The 26778-nt window shown below is 44.7% G+C and overlaps 1 long non-coding RNA gene across 27 annotated transcripts in view; it reads left to right on the forward strand.

The window, feature by feature from the left end:
* Positions 1-26778, forward strand: part of LOC102166211 (uncharacterized) — a 544835-nt gene that overhangs the window by 352971 nt on the left and 165086 nt on the right. For all 27 annotated transcript variants that reach the window (XR_014836088.1, XR_014836086.1, XR_014836093.1 and 24 more), the window contains one exon: positions 5381-5501. This is a non-coding gene — a long non-coding RNA (uncharacterized LOC102166211). The remainder of the gene's footprint in view (positions 1-5380; positions 5502-26778) is intronic.

Here is a 26778-nt window from a genome sequence, read left to right on the forward strand (position 1 = left end):
TCCAAGGAATAGCTCTCTTTTTAGGGTCACCTTGTATGTCCATACATTGGACCAAAAGCTAACTTTTTATCCCATGAATTGAATGCATTAGAAGAGATGTTTGTCTTTGGGGGGTAACATGGTTTAAAACAGGAAAACAGGTTGATTTATTTGCTGAAAGTTCATAAAAATAAATACCATTTACACACATACGCATATATACATGTACACACACATGTATACATACACACACATATACATAATGTTATAATATATGTATTTTATACTAAGTTCAATTCCATATAGGCAGTGACAGGAACTAGGTCATAGCATGAAGAAACCTATAGTAAAATTTACTGATTCTCAGAGATCGCTGGGCATGTTCAGCTAAAAAGCAGTATCATGATTAGTCACCCGCGCTCCCTGGGGGATTGTGACCTGACTCAAAAGAGCAAAAGAGAAGGCGATGTCTTCTGAGGGCAGGCTCAGGAAGTGTTACTTCCTTCTTTCAACAGGGTAAAGTAACCTGGTCTCATTTTTGCATTTTGAAAAGAACATAGCAAAGCAAGTCTATCAGGCTCAGGTCCAGTCAAGTGACTTACTAGAGTTATCAGGAAGTAGGATGATTAAAGTCAAGAGTGCCCCTTTGAATCAAAAAAAAAAAAAAAAGAGGGCCCCTTTGGTGCCCATTATCTGTGAAAAGATTGCCACTCATCCATGAGGCTGTGCCATAGAGGCTGACCCATTCAGATGAGGAAGCGAGGTTTGCATCAGGAGATGGTGGTGTTTCTAGAAGCAGAGCTTCAGTCGCGTGCATTGGATTCACCTTCAGTGTCGGTGTGTTGATCAGTCATCTCCGCTGGCAACTGTCCTGGGAGCACCAGCAAAGCACTCGTAACACTTCCAGTCCTGGGGCCGTGGACCAGAACAAGTTGGGTCAGAAACTGACTGATGAAAATGCAAAGTTATAAAATGATTCGAAAGCCCAGTACACTGGTAAAATAAGCCAACAGAAGATTAAGATTTTTGATTCTAGTTGATTTACAATGTTCTGTTAATTTCTGCTATATATAGCAAAGTGACCCAGACGTACATCTATATACATTTTTTTTACTCATGCTATGTTCCATCATGTCTATCCCAAAAGATTGTATATAGTTCCTGGTGCCGTACAGCAGAACCTCATTGCTTATCCATTCTTTTTCTTTGAATTAAAACACTTTTATTGTAGTTGATTTATAATTGCTTATCCAGGAGTTCCCGTCGTGGCGCAGTGGTTAACGAATCCAACTAGGAGCCATGAGGTTGCGGGTTCAGTCCCTGCCTTTGCTCAGTGGGTTAACGATCCAGCGTTGCCATGAGCTGTGGTGTAGGTTGCAGACGCAGCTCGGATCCCGCGTTGCTGTGGCTCTGGCGTAGGCCAAGGGCTACAGCTCTGATTCGACCCCTAGCCTGGGAACCTCCATATGCCATGGGAGCGGCCCAAAGAAATAGCAAAAAAGACCAAATATATATATATATATATATAATTGCTTATCCATTCTAAATGTCAGAATGTGCATCCACTAAGCCCAGACTCCCCATCCATCTCCCTCCCTCTCCCTCCCCCTTGGCAACCACAAGCCTGTTCTCCGTGTCTGGGAGTCTGTTTCTGTTCTGTAGATGGGTTCGTGTGTGCCATATTTTAGATTCCACATCCAAGGGTTATCATATAGTATTTGTCTTTTTTTTTTTGTAAGGCGAGTTTGTCTTTCTTCGCTTTGGTTGGTTGTTCAGAAAGTGGGCACCACTGACACTCGGGGCCAGACGGATCCAGTGGGGGCTGAGTGGTCCTGTGTAGGAGATCTAGTAGCATCCTCAGCCTCTGCCCCCCAGATGCTCGTAGTGTCTTCCCTCCTCCATCACAACAAGAAAAACTTTGTTTGGACATTGCCAGACGTCCCTAAGGCGAGAAAGGAGGCAAAATCTCCCTCAGGTGCGAAAGCACCACAGCTTTCGAGGCACGTAACGTAGTGGAGGTGTGTTTCATAGGAGAGCTTACCCCACAAAGATATTCTGTGTTCCGATATACATACCGCTTGCTTTACCACATACCCAAAGCCTTATGATAACTCCTGATGGGAAAGATTCTCTCTTTAGTCATTAGTTATGGAAGTACAGTCTCTGTGGTGTTAACTAAATGAAGCATCATAAACCAAGGTACGCAGGCATGCTTCCTGTAGGAGAACCCACTCCCCTGTGCGATAAGGAGCCTGGCACCTGAAGGCTCATTGCTGGAGGGGCTGATGTGCCTTGACTCCTGTGTTTCCTGGGGTATGAGCCATTGGCCCTGGGTGATGAAGTCTTAGCAAAAGGGACCTCCCACTCGGAGAGAGAATTAAATGGGATCCCTGTTTTGGAAAGACAGAGCATGCATGCTGCATTTATGAATGAGGTATTAAATAACTGCTTGCTTTGAAAAGACTCAGTGACCAGCCGTGACACTGATGTGTGTCGTAAAGCTCAGTGGAGTTTTTCCTGGGCTGCCTCTGGTGACGATTCAGTGGCCATCAGGAACCATCAGTGATGTGGGAAGGAAATACATGGGAGGAGAGCCTTTGGAGTTTTGTTAAATTTTTTTTTTTTTTTACTGAAATATAATTGATTTACAGGGTTGTTTTAATTTCTACCATACTGCAAAGCGAATCAGATATACATACACATTCTTTTTATATTCTTTTGCATTAGGGTGTATCCCAGGATATTAAATATAGCTTCCTGTGCTATATAGTAGGACCTTCATGTTTCTTCATTCCATAGATAATATTTGGCGTCTGCTAACCCCAAACTCCCAGTCCATCCCTCTCGCAGCCACCCTCCCCTTGGCAACCACAAATCTATTCTCTGTGTCTGTTTTGTAGATAGGTTCGTTTGCATGACCCTTCTATTTTCAAATGCTAGCGTCAAAATCCAAATGCTTCAATATGCCATGGATTAAACATCATTTAACGCTGTTGTTGAGCCCCTAGTTGAGCGTAGTTGTTGATTTTCCTGCTCATTTTCTCTTGGACGCCATGAATCTGCAGCTCTTTTTGTTTGAGGAGATGCTGTTTTTCACTCTCATGACCCTGTAATGGAATGAGCTGGACCAGGGCACTAAGACTTTCCCGTGGTCTCAGGAGACCTTTGGAAATGGGGCTCCGTTGGCACAGATGTGGTGCTACCTGGCCTGAGGCGGGAGGATGTGATGGACTTGGAGTAAAGAGCCCATTGACCTGCCAGGGATTGGAAGCCAGTCCAGTCGGGGTTCCTCTTACAGATGAGGCTGTCGAGCGAGACTCAGGGAGGGGAGAGCACGCTCCCAGGATAATTCAGCGAAGCACAGACATCTTGAGTTCTGCTGCTTAAATCCAATTTGTATCAAAATCGATTAAACCAGCTAATCAGGTAGAGAGTTCCAGGAGGAAGATGCACTGAACTGTAAATTGGCTCATCTGTGTTGAAACCAGATATAAAGTTACTAACAGTGGCCCCACTATGAGGGGTTCTGAACACTGATCAGATGACTGTGTATAACCCGAAACACCTCAAGGGCCCTTCCTATCCTCTGTCCCGTCCCACATTCCGCACCCTTGGGCACTCGCTCCTTCTCTTCCGACACCACCCTTTAGATAACCTTACAGCCTCCGAGAATCACAAAATGGTATAATGCACACGATGTAGAGAAAACTGCTTGCACCTCTGCTCTGACCCAAACCAGAGAAAATGTGGGGAATCTATTTCTTTCTCTGTGCCTTTCCGGTGAAAATTCCGTGTCGTGCCTGTTTCCCGTGAGTACAGGATGTCCCTGGGCGTGTTAGCGTGAGGAAGGAGAAGGCAAAAGACTTTGCAGAAAGGAAAGCAGGCGGCTCCTCTCTGGAGGCTGCTTTCCCCCCTTTGTCGGAGCCCCGGATGTTGTACTACTGCAGTCTGAGGACCAGGAGCAGGAGGGAGGCAGACACTGAAGACCAGACCCATGAGTGGCGGGGGATAGAGGGCGAAGGCATTAGGAGGGCAGTGTGTTTGCTGCTGAGGATGTGCCAGGCCATTGAGAAGCTGCTGAGTCCAGCTGGCCACGGCTGAGCTAGCAGGAGGGTTTCAAGTGCCCCCGTTAGAGCTTAGAGCTCTGTCTGAATCATACACTGCAGTCCAGCGACCACCCTCCCAGAGTGACCAGGTGCGGCTCCGTACCAAACATGCCAGGGATGGGAGGATGGTTGTGGGGCATTTCTGCTGAGTGTTCCTGGATGCTGGGATGCGTCTCCATGGACACCCTCGTGATGCATGTCTTTACTGGGAACCTTGCACAAGCCTGGTCATGTTCTCCATGCTCCCCAGCAAAGCCTTGTTCTAGATGTTTCATTACAGGGGCGGGAACAGCAGAGAGGTGGTGGATCTGGTCGTGAGGAGAGCTTTGGAAAGAACAGCAGGCTGGCCAGAGGGGGACGTGTGGCGCTGAGACCTGGGGAGGTTCCCAGGAAGTCAAGGCAGGGAGCCAGAGTGGAGGGGTTCAGGGAGCGCCTCAGAGCCAGGTGAGAGGCATGCGGGGCCAGACCATGCCTGGCTGATGCCCTTTTATTCACATGGAAATAGCCAAGAAGGCATTCGGGGCTTCTGAGCAGAGACGAAATAGGGGTTGGCTGCGATTTTAACGGGTTTGCTCTGACTTGAGGGCAGGGCAAGGTTGCATGAGGCGAGGGTGCTGAAACAGCAAGTGGAAGAAGGACTGGTTTGGACCCACCTCACCCAGGAAGCCCTTCCAGGGCTGGGGGGTTGCTGTCAAAGCCAAAGAAGCAAAACTAGCCCCTTTTCAGTTGAAAGCAGGAGATGCAGCTTCCTTGAGCCTATTGCATGCATGCAGACAGAAACCGAACTCCTCCTGGATGTGACACCTGCCACCCCACTGATCGCCAGGGTTGAGTTGGTTGATCTGGCTGGCTGGCAGGTGTCCCCTTTCTCCCTCACTGCTCCATGTGTGTTCTCCCCGAAGCCACACACTTGGTCGAAGGGGACGATCCTCCCCAATAGAGGAGGACCGTTCTTTGGTGAAGGGTACACGAGTAGCTCTGCTCCTCTCTTAGAGCCTCCAAACAAGCTGTCAAGGAAAGTGAACTGCTCCTCGGGAGCTATGCATCGGCTGTTATTTCCTCTTACCACAACACACCCTCTCTCTAGCACACAGGCATGGTTAACTCTTAAATGATGTTACTTTATAGTTTAAGTATAAACTACTCACGAGTTTCACCTGTGGAATTCAGCGTGCCTACAGGCATCCTGAGTTTCATCCTTTGAATTCACTTTACTCTTTATGAACTGTTGTCATCCTCTGGGTGGTTTTTCAGACGTCCACTATAAACTGTACTTTCTCTCTCTTCATTGGTAGATGGTGGAGGTGAAGGTGCTGGTGGATGATATATCAGAAGCGACACCCCGGAACAGAGACCGCCTGTGACTGGAGCCCCATTCCTGGCTGAACTGTACTGGGAAGAGCAGACCTGAGCAAGGTAGGCATGGAAAAATACTGACCCAGTCCCCCTGGAGGGGGACCTTCTTGCCATGGTCCCCTCCCTGGTCCTGTGCCCCGGCTACCACTGACCTCTCGTGGTCTGACCCTGGGGGACCTCCGCAGGGCTCAGTTACCATTCTGGCTACACTGCTTTATCCTTATACCTGTAAGTCAGACTATGGACAGCAAAGTCATCTTCCTGCAGAACAGCTAAGGGGATGCCAAAAAGAGCTGTCACATTGAGCCGGAAATAACACAAGCGCAGTTCTGTTGATGGATGAGGCAGCCGCCGAGGAGGAAGCACCAGCTTTATGGCCGGGGTTATGACACCTGTTTCGCAGGCCACGTGTCCTGGGTGACACAGGCAGCCCTTGGGAGCTCCCCTCATCGCGAAGCCCAGCATTTAGCATGGCTTCATCCCCACTGTCCCCACGCACGGGCTCCTTTTCCTGAGGCAGTGCGAGTCTTTCTAGCTGTTGACCCATGTCGTGAGTTCTTCAGAGACACCTTCAGATAATGGAACGTTGTAGAGCCTCTCGCACGCACGTCCATGTGATTAGATGACCACAAGCACATCACTGCTTCCAAGGAGGCCACTCAAGTGACCTTAGTGATGAGGTCACTAATGAGTAAGGTCACTCAAGTGACCTTAGAAATACAAAATGAGTTTAACTATGAAATGTAAATAGAAATATAGAAATGACACTATATCACTGAAAATATATTACCGTGGAGGGTTCTTTGTTAAAGAATGTTGACACTCCTGATAAATGTTGTACATGAGAATCACGTAGCAGGGAGTTCCCATTGTGGTTCAGTGGTCATGAACCCAACTTGTATCCATGAGAAGGAGCGGAAACGAATCTGACTAGTATCTGTGAGGTCCCAGGTTTGATCCCTGGCCTCACTCAGTGGGTTAAGGATCGGGCATTGCCGTGAGCTGTGGTATAGGTTGCAGATGAGGCTCAGATCCTGTGTTGGTCTGGCTGTGGTGTATGCTGGCAGCTACAGCTCACATTCAGCCCTTAGCCTGGGAACTTACATATGCTACAGGTGCAGCTGTAAAAAGCAATAAATAATAATAAAAAAAATAATCAAGCAGGAAATTTGCAAATGGTCCCCCCAGGTGATACCTTTGCTGCTACCGCAGGGACCACATTTTGAGAATCATTCATTTAGAGAAGCATTTGTATTCATTCTTTCTTTCTTTCTTTTTTTTTTTCTTTTGCTTTTTAGGGCTGCCACCCTAGGCATATGGAGATTCCCAGGCTAGGGCTCCAACTGGAGCTACAGCTGCTGACCTACACCACAGCCATAGCATGCGGGATCCGAGCTGTGTCTGCAACCTACACCACAGCTCACAGCAACACTGGTCCTTAACCCACTGATCGAGGCCAGGGATCAAACCCGAAACCTCATGGTTCCTAGTTGGATTTGTTTCCACTGCACCATCTTGGGAACTCCGAGAAACATTTTTACTCTTGTTATGGCTATGTCAGTATTGGTTGATGTCGAAAACTAAATACAATCAAATACCAAAAAGAGAATTGGGACTGTTTAAACTGTATATCTGCACTAATGATGTTGTCAGCATTTCCTAAATGTGCAAGGAAAAAAATTGAAAAGTCAAAGGGAGATTGGGAACATGAGAAAAACAATGCCCCTGACTTCTAGTGAGAACCGGCCCCCCCCTTCCCACCAGGGACCTCAGTCTGGAGGGAACATAGATTTTAACACAAAAGCACCCTGAAGGCTCAAGACGTGGCGAACACTCTAAATTGTGAACCTTCCATCCTGGGCAGAAATGGATGAAATGTCTGTTTTGACGGCCGTGGTTTCTCTCTCCCAGCAAACAAATTAGAAATAATGAGGTACCTGAGCCCAGTTCCTTTCAAGGTGATTTATCTGCCTCCGTAAATGGGAGAGAAAATCCCTGTTGCCTATTGAGGCATTTGATGTTCCTTATTAAAGAGCGAGCGTTCAGACTCCTCCAGGTATCCACCAGAGCGAGGGAGAGGTAAACACATCTGCTCCACGTTAAGCACCTACCTCCATCAGCAGGTAACTCTCGTGCCTGTGTTTACTTTGGAGGCAGGGTGCGTCCTCCGCGGACACAGATGGAAACATGGGCTCCTTTGTGAGCTTTGGTTGAAGTCTCTGAGCACGGAGGGAGGCAGGTGAAACAGAAGCTTCTTTATCCTGCCTTCTTCATTTTCACAGTTTCACACACAGCCCGGGGCTGTGTGAGAACAAACTATTAGGGAGTCAGTTTCCTTTAACCTGCCTGGTGGCCTCATTTGGGTTTTGTTTTTCTTGTGTCTTCTAAGGGACACTGCTTCTGTAGGCTATTGTAATTCTACCTGATTAAGCTACTGTCATTGGATCCCTGTACCAAGAACTCGAGAGAACTCGGGGTCTTAGAGAGTTGAGGGGAGCGGCTGCAGCCCTCGAGGGGATCCTGAACTTCAGCCTTGTGCGTGTGAGAAAAACCTGTTTTTCCTGTGCCCCAGCTTCTTCGCCTGCATCGCTTCATAGGGTTAGGGTCGGGGTTAGGGTAGGTGGCGGTTGTACAGATGCCAGTATTGGGGAAGTGTGGTGGGCATACATGTGGCTGACTTATTTCAGAGGTGCCAGCAGGTTATTTCCACAGGTTCAAAGGCGTGTTCCCAGACTGGGAGAATTGTGGGCTATGGATAAAACCCTCTCAGTCCATTTCATCTTATTAGAAAAGGACTGTATGTCCCTTGTCCCGAAGATTTACTCTGAGGAAAATCTACTTCTTTTTTAGGAAAACAGTACTTCTTTTTTAGATGCTTCCTTAGGTCACCTTGACTAAATTGTCACCTGGAATTTCACCCAATGTAGGGTCTCAACTCCTCCACTTTTCCCTCGACTTAGATGAACTGATACCTCCCTCCTGTCCTCTCTCCTCTTTCTGTCGTGAACACAACCATTAGTCTTGGATTAACTATTTAAATGTTATGTTAAACTCTTTTCATACGTGCACCAAACACAATGGTAGGTGTCTTGAGGAAAAAGTCTCTGTTTTGTTTAATCTCCTAAAATTAATGCAGAAGGAAAAACCACACCTGTAATCTGTAATAGATTAAAAAGAAACCTGAAAACATTGTAACACAGACATTGTTAAAAAAAAGGGGTGGGGGGAGTTCAAGAGGGTTAAAAGGTAGAAACTGAAAAGCAAAGATGCTTCCATCTCTGTGTTTGTTGCTGCTGCCTGTGCCCTGCAGTGTGTGCTGTTCAGAGATGCTTTTCCCTTAAAATACTTTGCCCATCCTCCTTCCATCATTCTCTTTAGCTATTCCCTTGGGTTTTTTTTAATTACTCAATGAATTTTATTACCTTTATAGCTGTACAACAGTCATCACAACCAAATTATTCCTTTGTTTTTTTTAATTTATTTTTTATTACTCAATGAATTTATTACATTTATAGTTGTACAATGATGATCACCATCCAATTTTATAGGATTTCTATCCCACATCCCCAGCGCATCCCCCCACCCCCCTAAACTGTCTCCTTTGGAAACCACAAGTTTTTCAAATTCTGTGAGTCAGTTTCTGTTCTGCCAAGAAACTCATTGTGTCCTTTGTTCAGATTCTACATGTCAGTGAAAGCTTTTGATGTTGGTGTCTCATTGTCTGATGGACTTCACTCAGCATGGTAATTTCTAAGTTCAACCATGTTGCTAAAAATGCCGCTTTTTCATTCCTTTTAATGGCTGGGTAATATTCCATTGTGTATTTGTATCACATCCTCTTTATCCACTCCTCTGTCGATGGACATTTAGGTTGTTTCCATGTCTTGGCTATTGCAAATAGTGCTGCAATGAACATCGGAGTACGTGTGTCTTTTCGAATCATAGTTTTCTTTGGATAGATGTCCAGGAGTGGGATTGCTGGATCAAATGGGAGTTCTCTTTTTAGTTTTCTGAGAAATCTCCACACTGTTTTCCACAGCGGTTGCACCAATGTACATTCCCACCAACAGTGTACTAGGGTTCCTTTTTCTCCACACCCTCTCCAGCACTTATTGTTTGTAGACTTTTGGATGATGGCCATTCTGGCTGGTGTAAGGTGGTACCTCATTGTGGTTTTGATTTGCATTTCTCTAATGATGAGTGATGTTGAACATCTTTTCATGTGTTCTTTGGCCATCCGTATGTCTTCTTTGGAGAACTGTCTGTATAGATCCTCTGCCCGTTTATTGATGGGGTTGTTTTGTTTTTTTGGTATTGAGTGATAGGAGGTATTTATAAATTTTGGAGATTAATCCCATGTCAATCAATTCCTTTGCAAAGATTTTCTCCTGTTCTGTAGGTTGTCTTTTCATTTTGTTTAGGGTTTCCTTTGCTGTGCAGAAACTTTTAAGTTTAATTAAATCCCACTTTAATTTTTGTTTTTACTGTCATTACAGTAAAGGAGTGGATCTGAGAAGATGTTGCTGTCGTTTATGTCAGAGAGTGTTTGGCCTATGTTTTCCTCTAAGAGTTTTATAGTGTCTGGTCTTATATCTAGGTCTTTCATTCATTTTGAGTTTATTTTTGTATATGGTGTTAGGGAATGCTGTAATTTCATTCTTTTCCATGGGGTTGTCCAGTTTTCCCAGCACCACGTATTGAACAGACTGTCTTTTCTCCATTGTATATTCTTGTCTCCTTTGTCATAGATGAGTTGGCTGTGGGTGTGTGGTTTAATTCTGGGCTTTCTATCCTGTTCTACTGATCTGGATTTCTGCCTTTGTGCCAGGACCATACGGTTTTGATGACTGTTGCTTTGTAGTAGAGTCTGAAGTCCAGGAGCCTGATTCCTCCAGCTCCATTTTTCTTTTTCAGGATGTCTTTGGCTATTCTGGGTCTTTTGTACTTCCAAACAAACTTTAAAATATTTTATTCAAATTCTGTGAGAAATGTCCTAGGTAATTCGATGGAGATTGCATTGAATCTGTAGACTGCCTTGGGTAGTATAGTCATTTTGATAATATTGACTCTTCCAATCCAAGAGCATGGTATGTCTTTCCATCTATTTGTGTCATCTTTTATTTCTTTCACCAGTGTCTTATAGTTTTTAGAGTATAGGCTTTTGTCTCTCTATGTAGGTTTATTCCTATCCTTTGGTTTTTATAGCTGAAAAATCACAATGCTTTTCAATTACGTCCTAATGAATCTAACCACGGTGTATATGTTATTTCCAGCCATTCAACCAGTGTAGCCATAGGAAAACCAGAATGCACATGGGTGGCACATGTGTAAAATAAATTTAAAGAAGTGGAATCGTGTTTTCCAAGTGTTCAGCAACTTCTAATTTCTGATTGCTGTTTAAGTCATCAGTTTGTAGAAATAGGGAATTTCCACTTGAATCTTAGGGCTATGTCGTTATGATGGAGAGAGGACATCCTATATTTTGTATAATCTTCTTTTTTAAAAAAATGACAGTCCAGTTGGTGTGTGTGTGTGTGTAAGTAATCCCCATGCTACACCCCAGGAGAAGTTAAGTAAACGTGAAGGGCTTTTCACAAGAAATCACAGTCAGGGTGATTTTCCCTAGGAAGGCCCCCAGGCAGGAACCCTGATGCTAGGGCTGGTTACTGAGCACCTCAGCATCGCTATTTACAATTACATCAGGTGCCTTGTTACATAACGTCGGCGACATCAGAAACAATCGTAAGCAGTCATGGAATGAATGGTGTTGGTCTGGAAGGCCTGTGCCAGCCTCTCTGCTCCTGAACGTGGGAGAAGCTGGCTGGCATGCAGCCCAAGGCCTGGGATCAGAGCTTGGGGGGGAGCTGGTTGTTTCTGTGACTGGTGTTTCCTGGTCAAGTCCTGTCCAGGAGGTCACGGCATCTGGCCAGAGGTTGTTTCCTTCTCCCTCCCTCCCTCCTTCCTTCCTTCCTTTAATAAATTTTATTAGCGTGTAGTTGACTTGCACCGTTCCACTAGTTTCAGGTATACAGCAGAGTGAGTCAGTTATAGATATATATCCATTCTTTGTCTGTGTCTTTCTTCCCCCACAGAGGTGATTACAGAATTAGAGGACACTTGCTACGTACATATTTTATATATATTCGTGTGTATATGTTAATCTTTACATCCTCAATTATCCCTCTCCCCCTACTTTCCCCATTGGTAACCATAGGTTTGATTTCAAAATCTGTGAGTTTCTATTTTATAAGTTCTTCCGTATCGTTTTTCTTAGAGTCTGCATAGAAGTGATATCATATGATAGGTGTCTTTCTCTGGCTTATTTCCCTCAGTATGATAATCTCCAGTTGCATCCATGTTTCTGCAAAGGGCATTGTTTCCTTTTTTTTTTTTTTATGGCTGAGCAGCATTCTATTTATATAGGCACCACATCTTCTTTATCTATTCATCTGTCGATGGGTCCTTCGGTTGCTTCCATGTCTTGGCTGTTATAAATAGGCCTGCGGTGTTCACTGGAGATGCATCTTGGAAGCAAAGTGCTCCTCAGAGTTCCCAGGAGCGGAAAGCGGTGCTTCGCCTCCACTGCCACAACAGGCTGCCTGGAAGATGCTGCCCCTGGCTCGGCTATGACTGGTCCAAAGCTGGCTTTTGTTGTACCAGGTCCCGTTTTAGTGAAGTTCCCAGGCAGGAGACCAAGCTTCCTCCTTCCTCTAGGGGCAAGAGGCCAGCAACTGCTCATGGCCAAGTTGAGTGGGTCAGTGGTTAAAAGGGTCTAAAATAATTAACGCAGGGCACATGGTTATTCTGAAAGTTCTAGACTCTAGATAGACATCACTCATCAGTGAACAAGCTACTGTATTTGAAATAAAAGGGTACTGACTATCTTTAACTCTCCCTCTCTTCCCCTCTCCTCTTTTCCCTCTGTCCCTCTCCCCCTCTCTCCATCTCTTTCTAAATACCGGCTGATGCTGGCACATCTAACTTCATGAGTAGAAAAATCATTCAGCACCCAAGTTCCTGCCCATCATGCTCTTGACTGTGCTGTAGAAAGATTTTCCCACTCCCTCTTCATAAAATGAACTCTCAGTCCAGAAACAGCATCAGGCTACTTTGGTTTAAGAAGAAATTTCTATTAAAATAAAATCCACATCTACGGGATTCATCGTCTCCTTTTAAGTAAAGACTCTAAAATGAAAATATTTTAATACATCCTAACATACATGCAATTTCCGTGCATTGATGTGGGAATAAAATTCAGAAGAAATGTATTTGTTTTAGGGATAGTCCCTTCAGGGAGCGGAAAGTGTATTCTATTCAAAAATGGTAAATTTGGACTAATGATTAGTTTTACCTGAAACAAGTCATTCAAAAAATGACTTTTAATGTTGCTTTTGTTTCTTGCTTTGAATATTTTTGACTGTGATTTATGATAAAGCAAACTGCTTTGCATTTTGTCAAAATTAAATGAAAGATGTTCACAGGAATATTTAAAAAGTAGTGAAGGACTACTTTGCTCAAGCAAGCAAAGGAAACAAAGACTTTTGTAATTATGTAAACATTGAACATAATAAAATAAGATCCTGGTGTCCCAAGGAGCAAGACTAATCTCCTAACAATCTGTCTTTATTATTCTTATTGAGGTACAGGCTTATGGAAACAGAGCACAGAGAAATCTGAACTCAAGCTCTCTAGTCAGCAGCTGATTATCTGATTCAAAAGAATAATCCTTTTTATAGACACACAGTCTGCTATTCTTTAAAGCAGTTAGTTCATCTATCTTAAAATAGACTCCTTGAAGGGTGCTCCAGAGAATGGTATATTTTGAGCAGTCAGCCCATTCTTAGGTATGGGAGGTTCATCCTTACATAATCCACAGCTGTGCTGCCCCTTTAAAACAGGTTGCCATGCTTACTTTCTGGCACTGTTTCCACAAAGTTATGCCTGCAGTTGGAAAAGGCACCTTGAGGCGTAGTGGATGTTGGAAACACTTGTCTTTGGGAATCCCAGCACCATAGCTCACAGCCTCACCTTTGTTAGCTTGTGTGATCATACATGCTATGTACGTACATTCATACTGTACTTGCAGACATCCATACTGTATATACATACATACATATATACACAATACTTTGCATACATATGATGCATACATACCTACTACAATATACCAGCATACTATATATACATACATACTCTATACACACACATACTATACATTCACATGTGCATAATACTGTATATACAGGCATACTATGCCACCCACCTACTGCACCATACATAGTATACGTATATACATATGTACTATACATATATACATACTATGCATATGTATATACATATTTCTATATACACACACACACTCTACATGCATGCTTACTATATATCCATACATACTATGCATACATACATACTACACTATACATACTACACGTATATACATACACACGATACACACATACTATACATACACATATGCATAATGCTATACATGCATACATACTATGCATACACACATACTACGCTATACAAACATACTATATGCTTATATATACATACATATGATTCATACATATATAGATAATACTGTACATACTATACATACAATACAAACATACTGTAATACAGACATACTCTACATACATATATACATTATGCTACATACTAAACATGCATGCATACTGTACATAGATACATACAATGCATACCTACCTACTATACTATACATACACACCATACATATATACATACTATATATACTTACACACTCTACATACATGCATATGTACATAATACTGTATATACTATACATACATACAATACATACACATGCATATACTGTAATACAGGTATACATACTATGCATACATATATATGTAACATTGTAATACTATAGACATACATACTGTACATACATAGTGTACATGCAGACATCCATAGTCTATGTACATATGTACTAACATACATACTATACACACATATGCATGTAATACTATACATACATGCATGCATGCATGCATGCCTACTCTACATACTATACACACATGCTATACATACACACTAGATTGTTTGACTGTCCCCCAGACACTGAGAACAGAATGAATCTTTGCCTAGAGCGCAGGTTCTCCACTGGGAGTGACTCAGACACCCCTGTGGGGACAGTGTGAAGAGACACTTTTGATTGCCAGGAGCGGGGATGTGCTGGCTGAGTGGGCAGAGGCTAGGGGTACCACTAAGCATCCTGCAGTGCACAGGACAGCCTAGAACCAGAGAATTATCCAGCCCCAGATGTCAGTAGTGCCGAGGACAGGAAAGCCTGGAGTGGAGGAAGACTGGCTTTTTGTCTTCTGAAGCTGCAGGGTTTTGTTGGCAAGGCAGCCCTCCAGTTGGGACTGGTTCCCTCTTCTTTCCAGGAAAGGGACCCCTGTGTATCCAGACCTGCGTGCGACTCAGCCTAACCGTGGCCAGCAGAGCCCTGTGTGATTGTCTGTGACCTATGTCTGATGTCACGCCAGCTCTGCGCCGTAAATCTGCACCAGGAGCCCACCTGCATGGCACCGCTTTGTACACTTTGGGGCCATCTGACCAGACTCTGTGGGGTGCAGCTGTGTTTTCGTTCAGGTCTTTTGTTGTAAAGCACTGGCCATTTGCAAAGCCCTTCCACAAGATGGGAAATTACTTAGCTGCGCAGAAATGCAGTTGGATCTAGTCTTAACTGTATAATATTTATAGAAAAGGACATTGCGGCTGGCAAAGCGAGATTTCCTGGCAGGCCACGTTTGAGGGCTTTTTCTTTCTTCATGGGGAGAATTAACAGTCCTGTACAAAGTGTTGTGGTTGTTGGGAATGAGGACAAAGGAAAAAAAAAAAAAGGGGAGAATTTCTTTCTGTGTTCTGCAGGCAGACTGCAGTGTTTTTGTACAAATGTAGCATAATTTATGAGTTGTCTATTACTCGGTACCAAATTAGCACAAATTACTACAAATTACAGAGATTCACGGGTGAAGAACTTATTACCCCCAAAGGGTCTGGGATTTGGACCCAGCTCTTTTGAGAGGAAATCTCATGCCTTTTCAGATTATTGACACAATAGGCAGATTCCCACCCCCTCCTGCCCATGCCCTATAAAGTCCTGTCACCTTGAATTGGGGCAGGACCTGTGACTAGGCTGGGATGACACTTCCTGTGCCCAAGCTCCTCGAGGACCTGTTGAAACCGCGAGATAATAAATATACGTGCTTACCAGCCACGCAGCGTAAATTATTATCTGACAGCCTCAGATGCCTCACTGCTAAATTGCTGTCTGCTTCCCAGGGCTGCTGTGCGCATTGAATGAGATGGTGCAGAAAGAGCTTGACATAAAGTGAACACACAGTGAATGCTACTCCCTGGCATCCATCCCGCCCCATTCCCTTTACTTCTGTGTCCCTTAGAAGGAGGAACAGCGTTTCCATGGTCGTTCAGTGGGTTAAGAACCTGCCTAGTATCCATGAGGATGTGAGTTCGATCCCTGGCCTCACCCAGTGGGTTCAGGATCCAGCATTGCCACATGCTGTGGTGTAGGTTGCAGATGCAGCTCAGATCTGGTGTGGCTGTGGCTGTGGTGGAGGCCAACAGCTGCAGCTCTGATTCAACCCCTATCCCAGAAACTTCCATATGCTGTGGGTGTGGCCCTAAAAAAGGAGAAAAAAAAAAAAAGGAGCAGAAATACTAGTAACAATATAGCCATCAAATTCTACTCCAAAGTTTTAAACTGCAACAGTGTAGATGAGAGTGTGATGAAATGGTCCCTGGATGCTGAAATACATTATTGCCCAGGTGGCTTATTCATACATTTTTAATTAAAATTCAGTTTATTAAATTTATTACTTGATTATCTCCTGGGCTATATTTATACTGGGATCTAAAAACTAAACAGTGATCAAATGACTGGCATGCAGACCTGGATCTTACAACCTAGGTAGGGAGCTGGTGGGTGAACAGGTAGTGTGTGCAGGTGATATGTGCCAGGCATCCCACATTTGGTCTAACAGAAGCTTGCCCTGTGAAGATTCCTGGATAAGCCAAGATTTGGAGGAGGAAACTCCGTGAGGGAAAGGAGTTGGAGGTAGCTTAAGGAGGAGGGCGTGCAGGCTGAAGGGCTATCCAGTGCCGAGCCTCAGGGAGGCTGCAGAGATGGAGGTTTTTGTAAGCAGATCAAGGGTAACATGCTGAGATGTAGGCATCTCATCAGACATTCCTTCAATTAGAGGAAGGGGTGCTACCTTCCACCAGCGTCTGGTGGGTGGAGACCAGGGGTGCTGCTAAACACCCCACAGTGCCCAGGATAGCTCCCCCCCATAAGAAGGAATAACCAACCCAGGAGGTCAGTGGACAGAGGTTAAAAAACCATGATGCAGACCAGGGAGGAGTGGAGGGTGAAGATGTGAGAGCCAAAAGGAAAAGAACTGGCAACAAATTTCACAAAAGAGGCTGAAGAAAAAAAAAATGAAAAACAAACAAACAAAAAACCAAGCTGGACACATGGAAAATCAAGATATTGTGGTGTCATAAAAGCCAAAGGGGGAAACCTAGACATTCAGGTCAGATACCCCAGAAGGTCAAGTAAAAAAAGGCCAAGAGCAAGTTTGCTGGGTCACAGAGTTAGAAGGGCAGTGGGGACCTTAGAAGGAAGTGTCATGTTGGCTGAGGGGTGGCGTGGCTGTGGGGGCGGTGGTGCCATGGCCCTGGGACGGTGGTGCCATGGCCCTGGGACAGTGGTGGGCATGGCCTTGCGACAGTAGTGCGCATAGCCTTGGGACAATGGTGGTGTGGCCATGGAACAGTGGTGGTGTGGCCGTGAGACAGTGGTGACATGGCTCCTGGACGGTGGTAGGTATGGCCTTGCAACAGTAGTGCCCATAGCCTTGGGACAGCGGTGGCATGGCCATGGAACAGTGGTGGCGTGGCTGTTGGACAGTGGTGGTATGGCCGTGGGGCAGTGGTTGTGTGGCCTTGGGACAGTGGTGGCATGGCCATGGAACAGTGGTGGCATGGCTGTTGGACAGTGGTGGTATGGCTGTGGGGCAGTGGTTGTGTGGCTTTAGGACAGTGGTGGCATGGCCGTTGGAGAGTGGTGGCATGGCCATTGGACAGTGGTGGTATGGCCGTGGGGCAGTGGTTGTGTGGCCTTGGGACAGTGGTGGCATGGCCATGGAACAGTGGTAGCATGGCTGTTGGACAGTGGTGGTATGGCTGTGGGGCAGTGGTTGTGTGGCTTTAAGACAGTGGTGGCATGGCCGTTGGAGAGTGGTGGCATGGCCATTGGACAGTGGTGGTATGGCCGTGGGGCAGTGGTTGTGTGGCCTTGGGACAGTGGTGGCATGGCCATGGAACAGTGGTGGCGTGGCTGTTGGACAGTGGTGGTATGGCTGTGGGGCAGTGGTTGTGTGGCTTTAGGACAGTGGTGGCATGGTCGTTGGAGAGTGGTGGCATGGCCATTGGACAGTGGTGGTATGGCCGTGGGGCAGTGGTTGTGTGGCCTTGGGGCAGTGGTGGCGTGGCCATACAACACTGGTGGCATGGTATGTGACAGTCAGTTTAGAGGCGAACCTCATGTGAGGAGGGAGGCATGGAGAATGCAGACACGTCTTTTGGGAAATTTGACCCTCAAGAAGAGGAGAGACATGGCTGGTGGATGTTGGCAAAAACAGGTTGAAGGAAGACTTTTTGTGATGGAAAGTATTCGAGTGTGGGTACTCATAGAAAGGGGCTGGAGTGGGGAGACAGGATGAGGCACCAAGTCCCCAAGACAGGTTGATGGGATGTACCTGCAGCCGTGGTGGAAGAACGGGCCTTAGGTTAGAGGTGGGGCTTCTGCTCCGTGGAGGCAGGAGGGAAGTTAGGAAGAGATGTCACTAACAGTAGGAGGCGCCCTCACTGGACATTCTCAGGGCTTCAGCTCCCTTCAGCTCTGCTCATCCTGGGCTTGGAAACGTAACCTCTCTCTGCTTCCCTTTAGCCAGCGAGTGGAGTGGTACCAGTGCTTCCTCTGGTTGGAATAACGGTTGGATGTGTAAATGTATCACATGTGCTTAGTGTGGCACTTGGCTTCAGTGAGAACCACATCCATGTTGGGTCATTCTTTGTATTCACAGAGACAAGACATAGAGCTGGAGAGTTTAAAGAGAGTAGCCTACTTTGAAAATAGCCTCTGGGGTGAACAGAGCAGGCGCCTAAATGAGGAAAAGCCAGGTCCATCATAGGGTGAGTCCCCAATGTCTAAGCATACTTTCTTTTTAGAGATGAATGATGAAGACCTAGGATCTGTCTGCTTGACTCCAGAAGCAGAAGATGATGAAAAGGACTACAGGAAGGAATGTGAAGAGGGGGAGGTAATGGAGCCTTTGATGAGTGGAAGTGTTGTTGAGAGGTCTAGAGTGAGGCTGCCAATCCGTGTTGGGCACATAAGTCACCCTATGATGGACTTGGCTTTTTCTCGTTTAGGCGCCTCCTCTGGGAATTGGGTCATCGCCTGGGATATTATGCTACATGAATAGATTGGTTCCTTTCTCTGTACCACTTACTGACAGGCTTGCAATGCAGGCATTTGTGCCTGAGAGAAAGAAGACTCCTAGAGATAAGAGGTCACATTCAAAAAGCAGAAAAAAAAAAAAAGGGGGGGCGGGCCAGTGACGCAATGGATAACGCATCTGACTACGGCTCAAAAAGCAAAAAAAAAAGGGGGGGGTCATGAAATCGTCTCTTGGTTTTGTCTCCCACAAGGAGAAGATAGATAACTGCTGAATTTTTTTTGTATCCAGCGACCCCATGGAGCGTCAGTAAATCCTGTTTTCCTGACAGCTTACATATTTCTTACAATTGAAATAACAATTACAACTCTGCACCACGAGCTCTGCTTTCAGCATGAACGTATTTTCTCTGGAGCAACACACGCTGGTATTTTCTCTGCAGATTGTGATGTATTTGCCCTGATGTCATGGTCTGGAAGTTGAATCCAGATGCAGTATATAAAGTCAGGGTGCACATGCATGGGCGGGGAAAGATTTTAATGATTATTTGTTAGTATTATGTTTATGACTGTGAGAGTTGTCCAAGTCCCCAGATTACTCACAGTAATCACCCCAAATGTAGCTTCATACTAAGATCATCTCAGCTGTTTATTTAGTTTATGTATTAGCTCTTCATTGTGATTAAAGGCTTTTCCCTCCTCTGCCAGATGTTGGGTTTATTCCTCCAGAGGATGTGTTCTTTTAGCTGTCTGTGGGAGGGGGACCATTAAATTGCCCCAGGCTCCCAGTCGAAGAAAATCTTGCTCCTAACAATCCATGGAAGGTAGGCGAGTCATAGTTAGAACCCCACGTAGGTTGGCTGTGGCGCGCTGCAGGCTGGCCACCGTGCTGTGTCTGCAGCTCCTGACATCAACCGTGGGCACCTCTTTGCCCACCTCTTCAGGAAAGGCAACACCAAAGTGTGTGTTCTTTCTGTTTTTTATTTTTTTAATTTAGCACATCTTGAGCACACATGCTGAGTCACACATTGAGAAACAAAGTTCTGCACAGTTCCCCCTAGCTGTTCAGGTGAGAGGAGACCTGATCAGTCCAGAGGCGGGACAGGAACAAGAACAAACATAGCAGACGACTTTTTCATTCATTCATTCAAAGCATGGTTGAATGTGTACCTAGAGGCTCAGAGTGATTTTCCTCACATAGGTTCTTCACAGTTTTCAAAGGCTCTTTTTGCTTGTTAAGTAAGTGTATTTCCAAGTGAATCTTTTTTGCTAGTGGAAAATTTTTTTCTATATATTTTGCTCTGCAAAAAAAAAAAAAAGTATACTCGTGTACCCCACTGTTGATACATACCTAGATATGTATCTAGATAGGTGTGTGTGTGTGTGTGTATATGTATGTATATTTATATATATGCATCCCACTGTTGATACCTACCCATATGTGTATCTAGATAGATTGTATATACATATGATATATAAGTATATATATGTGTGTGTATAAGATGCATACTCACACCATAATTTTCCATGCTTACTGAGATGGCCCTTCAGAGACATTGGGGTGACCTTTTAGGACTCTTGGATTTGGAAGCCTGCCATGTTGTTAGGAAGCCCAGGGCCTGTGAGGAGCCCCATGTGGAGAAGAATCAAGGTCCCCAGGTTTTCCACCAGCTGAGCCCCAGGTCTCAACCAACACATAACTTGGTACCGTGAGTCATTATGAAGGAAAAGCCCTCAGTTGACCTCCTTTAGCTGATACCATGTGGAACAGAGACAGTCCAGCACCAGCCGCTGCCCAAGTCACATAGTCAGGGGAGCCAAAGCCACCCTACGATTTAGAGTAAACAGTTTGCATGCAGGGATTAGAGAGACATACACAGTGCTGGGGGCCTTGGGGACTGAAGTCAGGCAGGTGGCTTTGTGAAAGTAGAGAGATGAGAGAGAAGCCATCCATGTTCTCAGCTTCCTGCAGCAAGGGAGCAAGTCTTAGAAGATGGTCTAAAACCATGGGAAAAGATCCTGTCTTTGTCAGCCAGCCCCAGAAGTTTCTGCAGAGACCCACCTTTCAAATTTTGCAAAAGTGCCCTTCATCATCACCGTCTTCTAAACAGAACCCTGGGAAGAAAGTCTGAACAAAGTAATCATCAGGCTTTATATGCTGCAACACAGAGAATTGCTTCTAAGGACGAGTGTGACCTTGGGTATTAAATTATAATGGGTAAAAGCAAGAGGAAGTTATCATTCCATTCTGAGGAGACAGAGCAGCAAGAGGAGCACAAGACTTCTGCTCTCTACGTGTTAATGTTAAATTGCATGTTAATTGCTATTGTGGGAGACTACTTTCCAAAAAAGCCCCAACTGTGTTTCTAGTCCCAGCTATGCTTCCAGAACCCTACCCCTTCCCCATCTGTGTTGGTGAATAAAGGACAATGGAGGTGACACTGTGAGACCTCTGAGTCTAAGACATAAAATGCAGTGTGGCTCCAGCTTGGTTCTTTCTGGGAAACAAACCACCACATTGTGAGGAAATGCAGGTCACGTGGAGACACATGTGTGAAAGGGAAGCAAGGGTCCCCAGACCGAATGCCAGCCAGCACTGTCTTTCCAGCCTCACCTATGAGAAAAATCATCATGGAAAGGATGCGTCAGTCAAGCCACTCCAGCTGGTGTGACAGTGAGCAGAGAAAACCCTTTTACCATGAGCCAGACCCAAACTGTGCACCTGTGGGCAAAGTCAGTGTCTGTGGTCTTAAGTCACTAGGTTTCAGCGTGGCTAGTGTCATAACAAAACCTGAATGATGGCGTTAGGATCAGGGACAGAAATCAGAAGGTCCTTAAAGAGATTGCTAGTGCAACCTGAAAATCCTTGAAGGAGTTTTATTGTCAGAAGGTCGAAGGAAATTATGAAAAAATGCTACTGGAAATGCAAAGAAAGCGGTGAGATAATTGAGCAACAGGCTCACCTGAAGTCACGTGGTAACTAGGAAGTATCTGTACTGAACTAGAGGAAATAACTAAAGAGATGCCCAGTCACAGCATCACTGTGCCTCCTCACATCTGCCTCGGATGAAATTAAAGAGAGGAGCCAAGGAACGAATATTTCCACGTCAAAAGATCCAGATATTGATGCATCAAAGCAAAAACTCTCACTCTGAGGATTCCCAGATGGCACGTGACCCTAAATTTTAAAAATATCATCTAGATAAAGATCAAATCTTGGATGTTGTCAGGAAAACATTGTCTCAAAAGGGACGCCTGGTCAACTTAAGTCCTTTTGTGAATATCTCAGAGAGATTGATGGTGGTTCCTGATAGAAAGTATCAAATCCGTCTAATAATCTGAAGGGCATGCCCACAGACCTCTTTCACTAAATAACAGAGCTGCGAAGAATCTTTCAGATGTCGACCTGATTCCACAGGAAACCCAAGATACAGAAGGGTCTACAGTGATGAGCTCTGGGGGTGAGGCTTTTGTTTAAAAGCGTGAACTCCAGAGTTCCCATCATGGCTCAGTAGAAATGAATCTGACTGGTATCCATGAGGATGCAAGTTCAATCTCTGGCCTTGCTCAGTGGGTTAAGGATCTGTCATTGCCGTGAGCTGTGGTGTAGGTCGAGGACACAGCTTGGATCCCTCATGGCTGTGGCTGTGGCATAATCCAGCAGCTATACCTCCGATTTGACCCCAGCCTGGGACCCTCCATAAGCTGTGAGTGTGGTCCTGAAAAGCCAAAAAAAAAAAAAAAAAAAAGAGTGAGCTCCAGTAAGATGCGTAGAAATCTGATCATATTTTAAAGGACTCCTGTTAATGGAAGCACCACCAGCTCAGAATAAAAAAGACAGGGGCAGTTCAGAATGAAAGGTCTTTGGATACTGGACGTGCAGACTGAGAAAAGTATCCCATTTGAACCTGGGCTTTTTTATAAGAAGAGAAAAACTGATAGAGAGGAGGACGCAAAAGCTCAGAAGGCAGATCCCTGAGCCATAGTGAAACCATCCCCTGACCTCAAGCCTCTGTCAAGGAACAAAGATATGTGATGAGTTGGATTTCAGAAATGCTATGGAGCAGTGATGGCTAATGCTTCCACTGTGCCTCCATTTTGGTTTTTTTGGGGGGGAGGGTGCACCCCCAGCATTTTGAAATTCTTGGAGGGGACAGGGATTGAACCCGTGCCAGAGTAGCCCACAGAACTGCTGCAGTGACAATGCTGGATCCTTTAGTCCCTGTACCACAAGGGAACTCAATGACCCTCCATTTGAATGGGATTTTCTGTAGTTGTTATCCTTTTGAGTGTCCCCAGGGTATGTGGGTTGTGTGGGTTTCAGAGTGAGTAGGTAGTTTTTCTCTGTTTTACCAGTCTTGGGGTCAAAATGTCCTATATTTAGTTGTCAGGAGCCTGCTCCAAGACCGTTGCAGCATGTTGAGAAGGGATAAGTTTCTATAGCATTTGAGAGGAATGTAAACACGTTCGTTACCCAAAAGTAGAATAGGATGATTTTAAAATAAGCCCAGGAATTCCTGACGCTCCTACCATCTGGAATGGTGGTGTGAACTGGTAGAGGAGTCCCAGCTATTCTAGCTGCCAGCTGTCTGAGCCATTCCAGACAAGCTTACCAAAAGTGAGAGGGAGAGACCCTGCAGAGGGCCCTTGTCCCAGCCATGTCTGACCTTGACTTCAGGACAGGATTGGCAGGGGAGCTGTCTTGCTAAGCCCGGCGACCTGGATCAGCTTGGGTGGCCTATACTCAGGAACAGACTAGATGTCATTGTTCTGAGCCTGTTTTCGGGGGGCGCTTGTGACACAGCCAGGAATCACCAGAACAGCTCTGTTCTTGGGTTTCCCATTTTGTCCAAGTGTCGTGTCTTCTGCCCAGGTTCCCCTCCACTCTCATCAGTGCACCACTGAGTATTGTTCCATCTCTGCGATGCCTCGTTCAGAGCAGAGTATTTGAAAGATTTCATATAGCAAGCAATTTTACTGTCCTGATGTAATTTGAAGTGTTGTTTAACCTTCATGTTCTCTTTAAACTCACTTTGCTTTAGTTCATGCAGTAGGATAGAAATTAAAAAAGCAAAACAAACAAACAAAAAAACCCCTCACTCCCTAGGACTTCTTAGAAACACCATATTGGGGATGAGCCTCTTGAAGGGCCAGGAAGAACCATGCTTCTTTTCACACAACCCACTCTGAAGGGGACCCTGGTCCCCCATAGTTACTTTCATGAGGACTCCCTGAAGGTGGCTGTGATCAAAAGTGGTACTCTGGTGGTACTGTGTCCTGTGATGACCGGTTCCAGTAGAGCAAGCCCCCCAGAGAACGGCCACTTCCACTCTGATCATGTGGCTGAGTTTGGTGTTTCTGCTTCTGAGGCTCTGCCTCTTGTCTCGTCTCTTGTAAAGAACCCTCCTTGGGAATGAAGCAAGGGCTTCTCAAGGGTTGACTTCCATCCTGTGCTGCCAGCTGGGGTTCCCCAGCTGCCCACAAGGCTTCGGGTGGTACAAAGACAGAAGATGTATCCTTTCAGCATCTTTTGGTTCAGAGGGCAGGCGGAGGCTTAAGTGGGCTAATGATAACCTTTCTCTCGTGTTCATCAGAGGGTTCTCCTATCTCAGTGCTGCTGGTGCAATTCAAGCTGGTGCTTCATTTTTTTTCCCTTAATGCTGCTACTTTGCTTTCTTTGGCAGGGAGTGGGGGAGGGTTGGGTCCTGAGGTGGTATTTTGAATACCAGACATTTAATGGTATTAAATTAAAAATTCCAGACATTAAAAAACATGACTGAGAACTGAATAATGGACATCGAAAGTTAATCTCTTTGTGCTGAAAAAGGAGCTTTGCTTAGTCACATTCATTTAAATGTCATTTCTGTTATTTCTGGTGCCGTGGGGGTTAAAGGCCATCAGGATGACTCACAGAGAGACCAAAATTGCCCTTCCTTAATTTTCTTGAAGCGCATTCGTCAGGGGAAAAAACAATAAAGCTATCATAAAATTATGAAAGGTACACAAGGAAAAAATTAAAAGATGATCTTTTAAAGCCTCAGGACCTAGAATAAGATTCCTTATAAAATACATTCCATGGTATTTTTTCCTGGAAGGCTCAGGAAAAAAAAAAAAACTGAGTAATAACTAAACCCCTAACAAGCAGATATTAAAAGCTTCAGAGAAAATATGTTCGTATTTTTCCTAATGGAATTTACTTGTAGCCTGTGGTACCTTTAGTGTAAAATGTTACATCAGAATAGTTAGTTCTCAAATGAAAGTGTCATTCATAATGTGTCAAACACTCTATGATCTCCACAGCACTGACATGCACCTCTGTGAAATGGGTACAAGTCCCTCACCTTGAAATGCAAGGAAAACTCAAATGTCAAACAATGGAAGTTCCTGTAAGAACCAAAAGTGGATTTCACAATATCTTCTCGTGGAATTTTCCCCCTATAAGATGTTCTTTTGAAACCTGAAATGCTATGGTGGTTATTTGTCCCTGAAGATACAGGTGATGCTTGAGTCATGAAGCTGTCATTGAGCCTCGAATACTGCAGACTCCTTGTGTCTGTGCCTGGGCTCAGCTAGGGGCTAGTATTCCCAGGGGTTCTAAACTTTGATTGACACCAAATAATGGACAGTCAGACCATTCGGTTTTGTGGTGGAGGGGCATTTCTGTGTACAGCACATTCCCCTGTACCCAGACATTGCATCATCTTTGTAAGGAGTTCAGGTTACCTAGAACAGCAATGCTAAGCTAAAGTCAAGAGTGAACCACATCATTGTCCATGTATCCATCGGTGGACACTTGGGTTGGTTCCATGTGTTGGCTATTGTAAATAACACCGCAGGGAACATTGGCATGCATGTATCTTTTTGAAGTAATGTTTTCATTTCATTTGGGCATATACCCAGAAGTGAAAATTGCTGGCTCATATGGCAGTTCTGTTTTTAATTCTTTTGCAGAGCCTCCATATTTTTTTTCCATGTGGCTGCACCAATTGACATTCCCACCAATAGTGCGCAAGGGTTCCTGTTCCTCCACGTCCTTACCAATATTTACTTGTCTTTTTGATCATGGCCACTCTCATAGGAGTGAGGTGTTATCTCATTGTGGTTTTGATTTGTGCTTCCCTGATGATTAGTGATGTTGAGCATCTTTTCATGTGTCTATTGTCCATCTGTATGCCTTCTTTGGAAAAATGTCTATTCAGCTTCTCTGCCCATTTTAAAAATCAGATTGTTTGGGGGGTTTTTTGATGTTGAATTGTATGAATTCTTTGTATATTTTGGATATCAAAATTGGATATATCATTTGCAAATAACCATTCCCACTCAGTAGGCTGCCTTTTTGTTTTGTTGATGGTTTCCTTTACTGTGCAAAAGTCTTTTAGTTTGATGTAGTCCCATTTGTTTATTTTTGCTTTTGTTTCCCTTGCCTGAGGAGACTTATCCCCAAAATGTTGCATACTGAGTGGTTTTCTTCCCCCAGTAGTTTGATAGTTTCAGGCCTTAAATTTAAGTCTTTAATGCATTTTGTTTATTTTTGTATGTGGTGGGAGAAAGTAGTACAGTTTGATTCTTTTGCATGTGACTGTCCAGTTTTCTGAGCACCATTTATTGAAAACACTTTTTCCCTGTTGTATATTCTTGCCTCCTTCATCAATGATTAATTGAGCATAGGTGTGGGTTTATTTCTGGGCTATCGATTCTGTTCCATTGATTTGTGTGTCTGTTTTTATGTCAGTACCATACTGTTTGGATAACTATAGCTTTGTAGTATAGTCTGAAACCAGGAAGCCTGATTCCTCCATCTTTGTTCTTTTTCAAGACTGTTTTGGCTAT

This window comes from Sus scrofa, chromosome Y (genome assembly GCF_054392235.1).
Source record: "Sus scrofa isolate SSC_HxYL_T2T_F1_AM1 chromosome Y, Sscrofa_HxYL_maternal_Yorkshire_Landrace_v2.0, whole genome shotgun sequence".
NCBI classification, from domain to species: Eukaryota; Metazoa; Chordata; class Mammalia; order Artiodactyla; family Suidae; genus Sus; species Sus scrofa.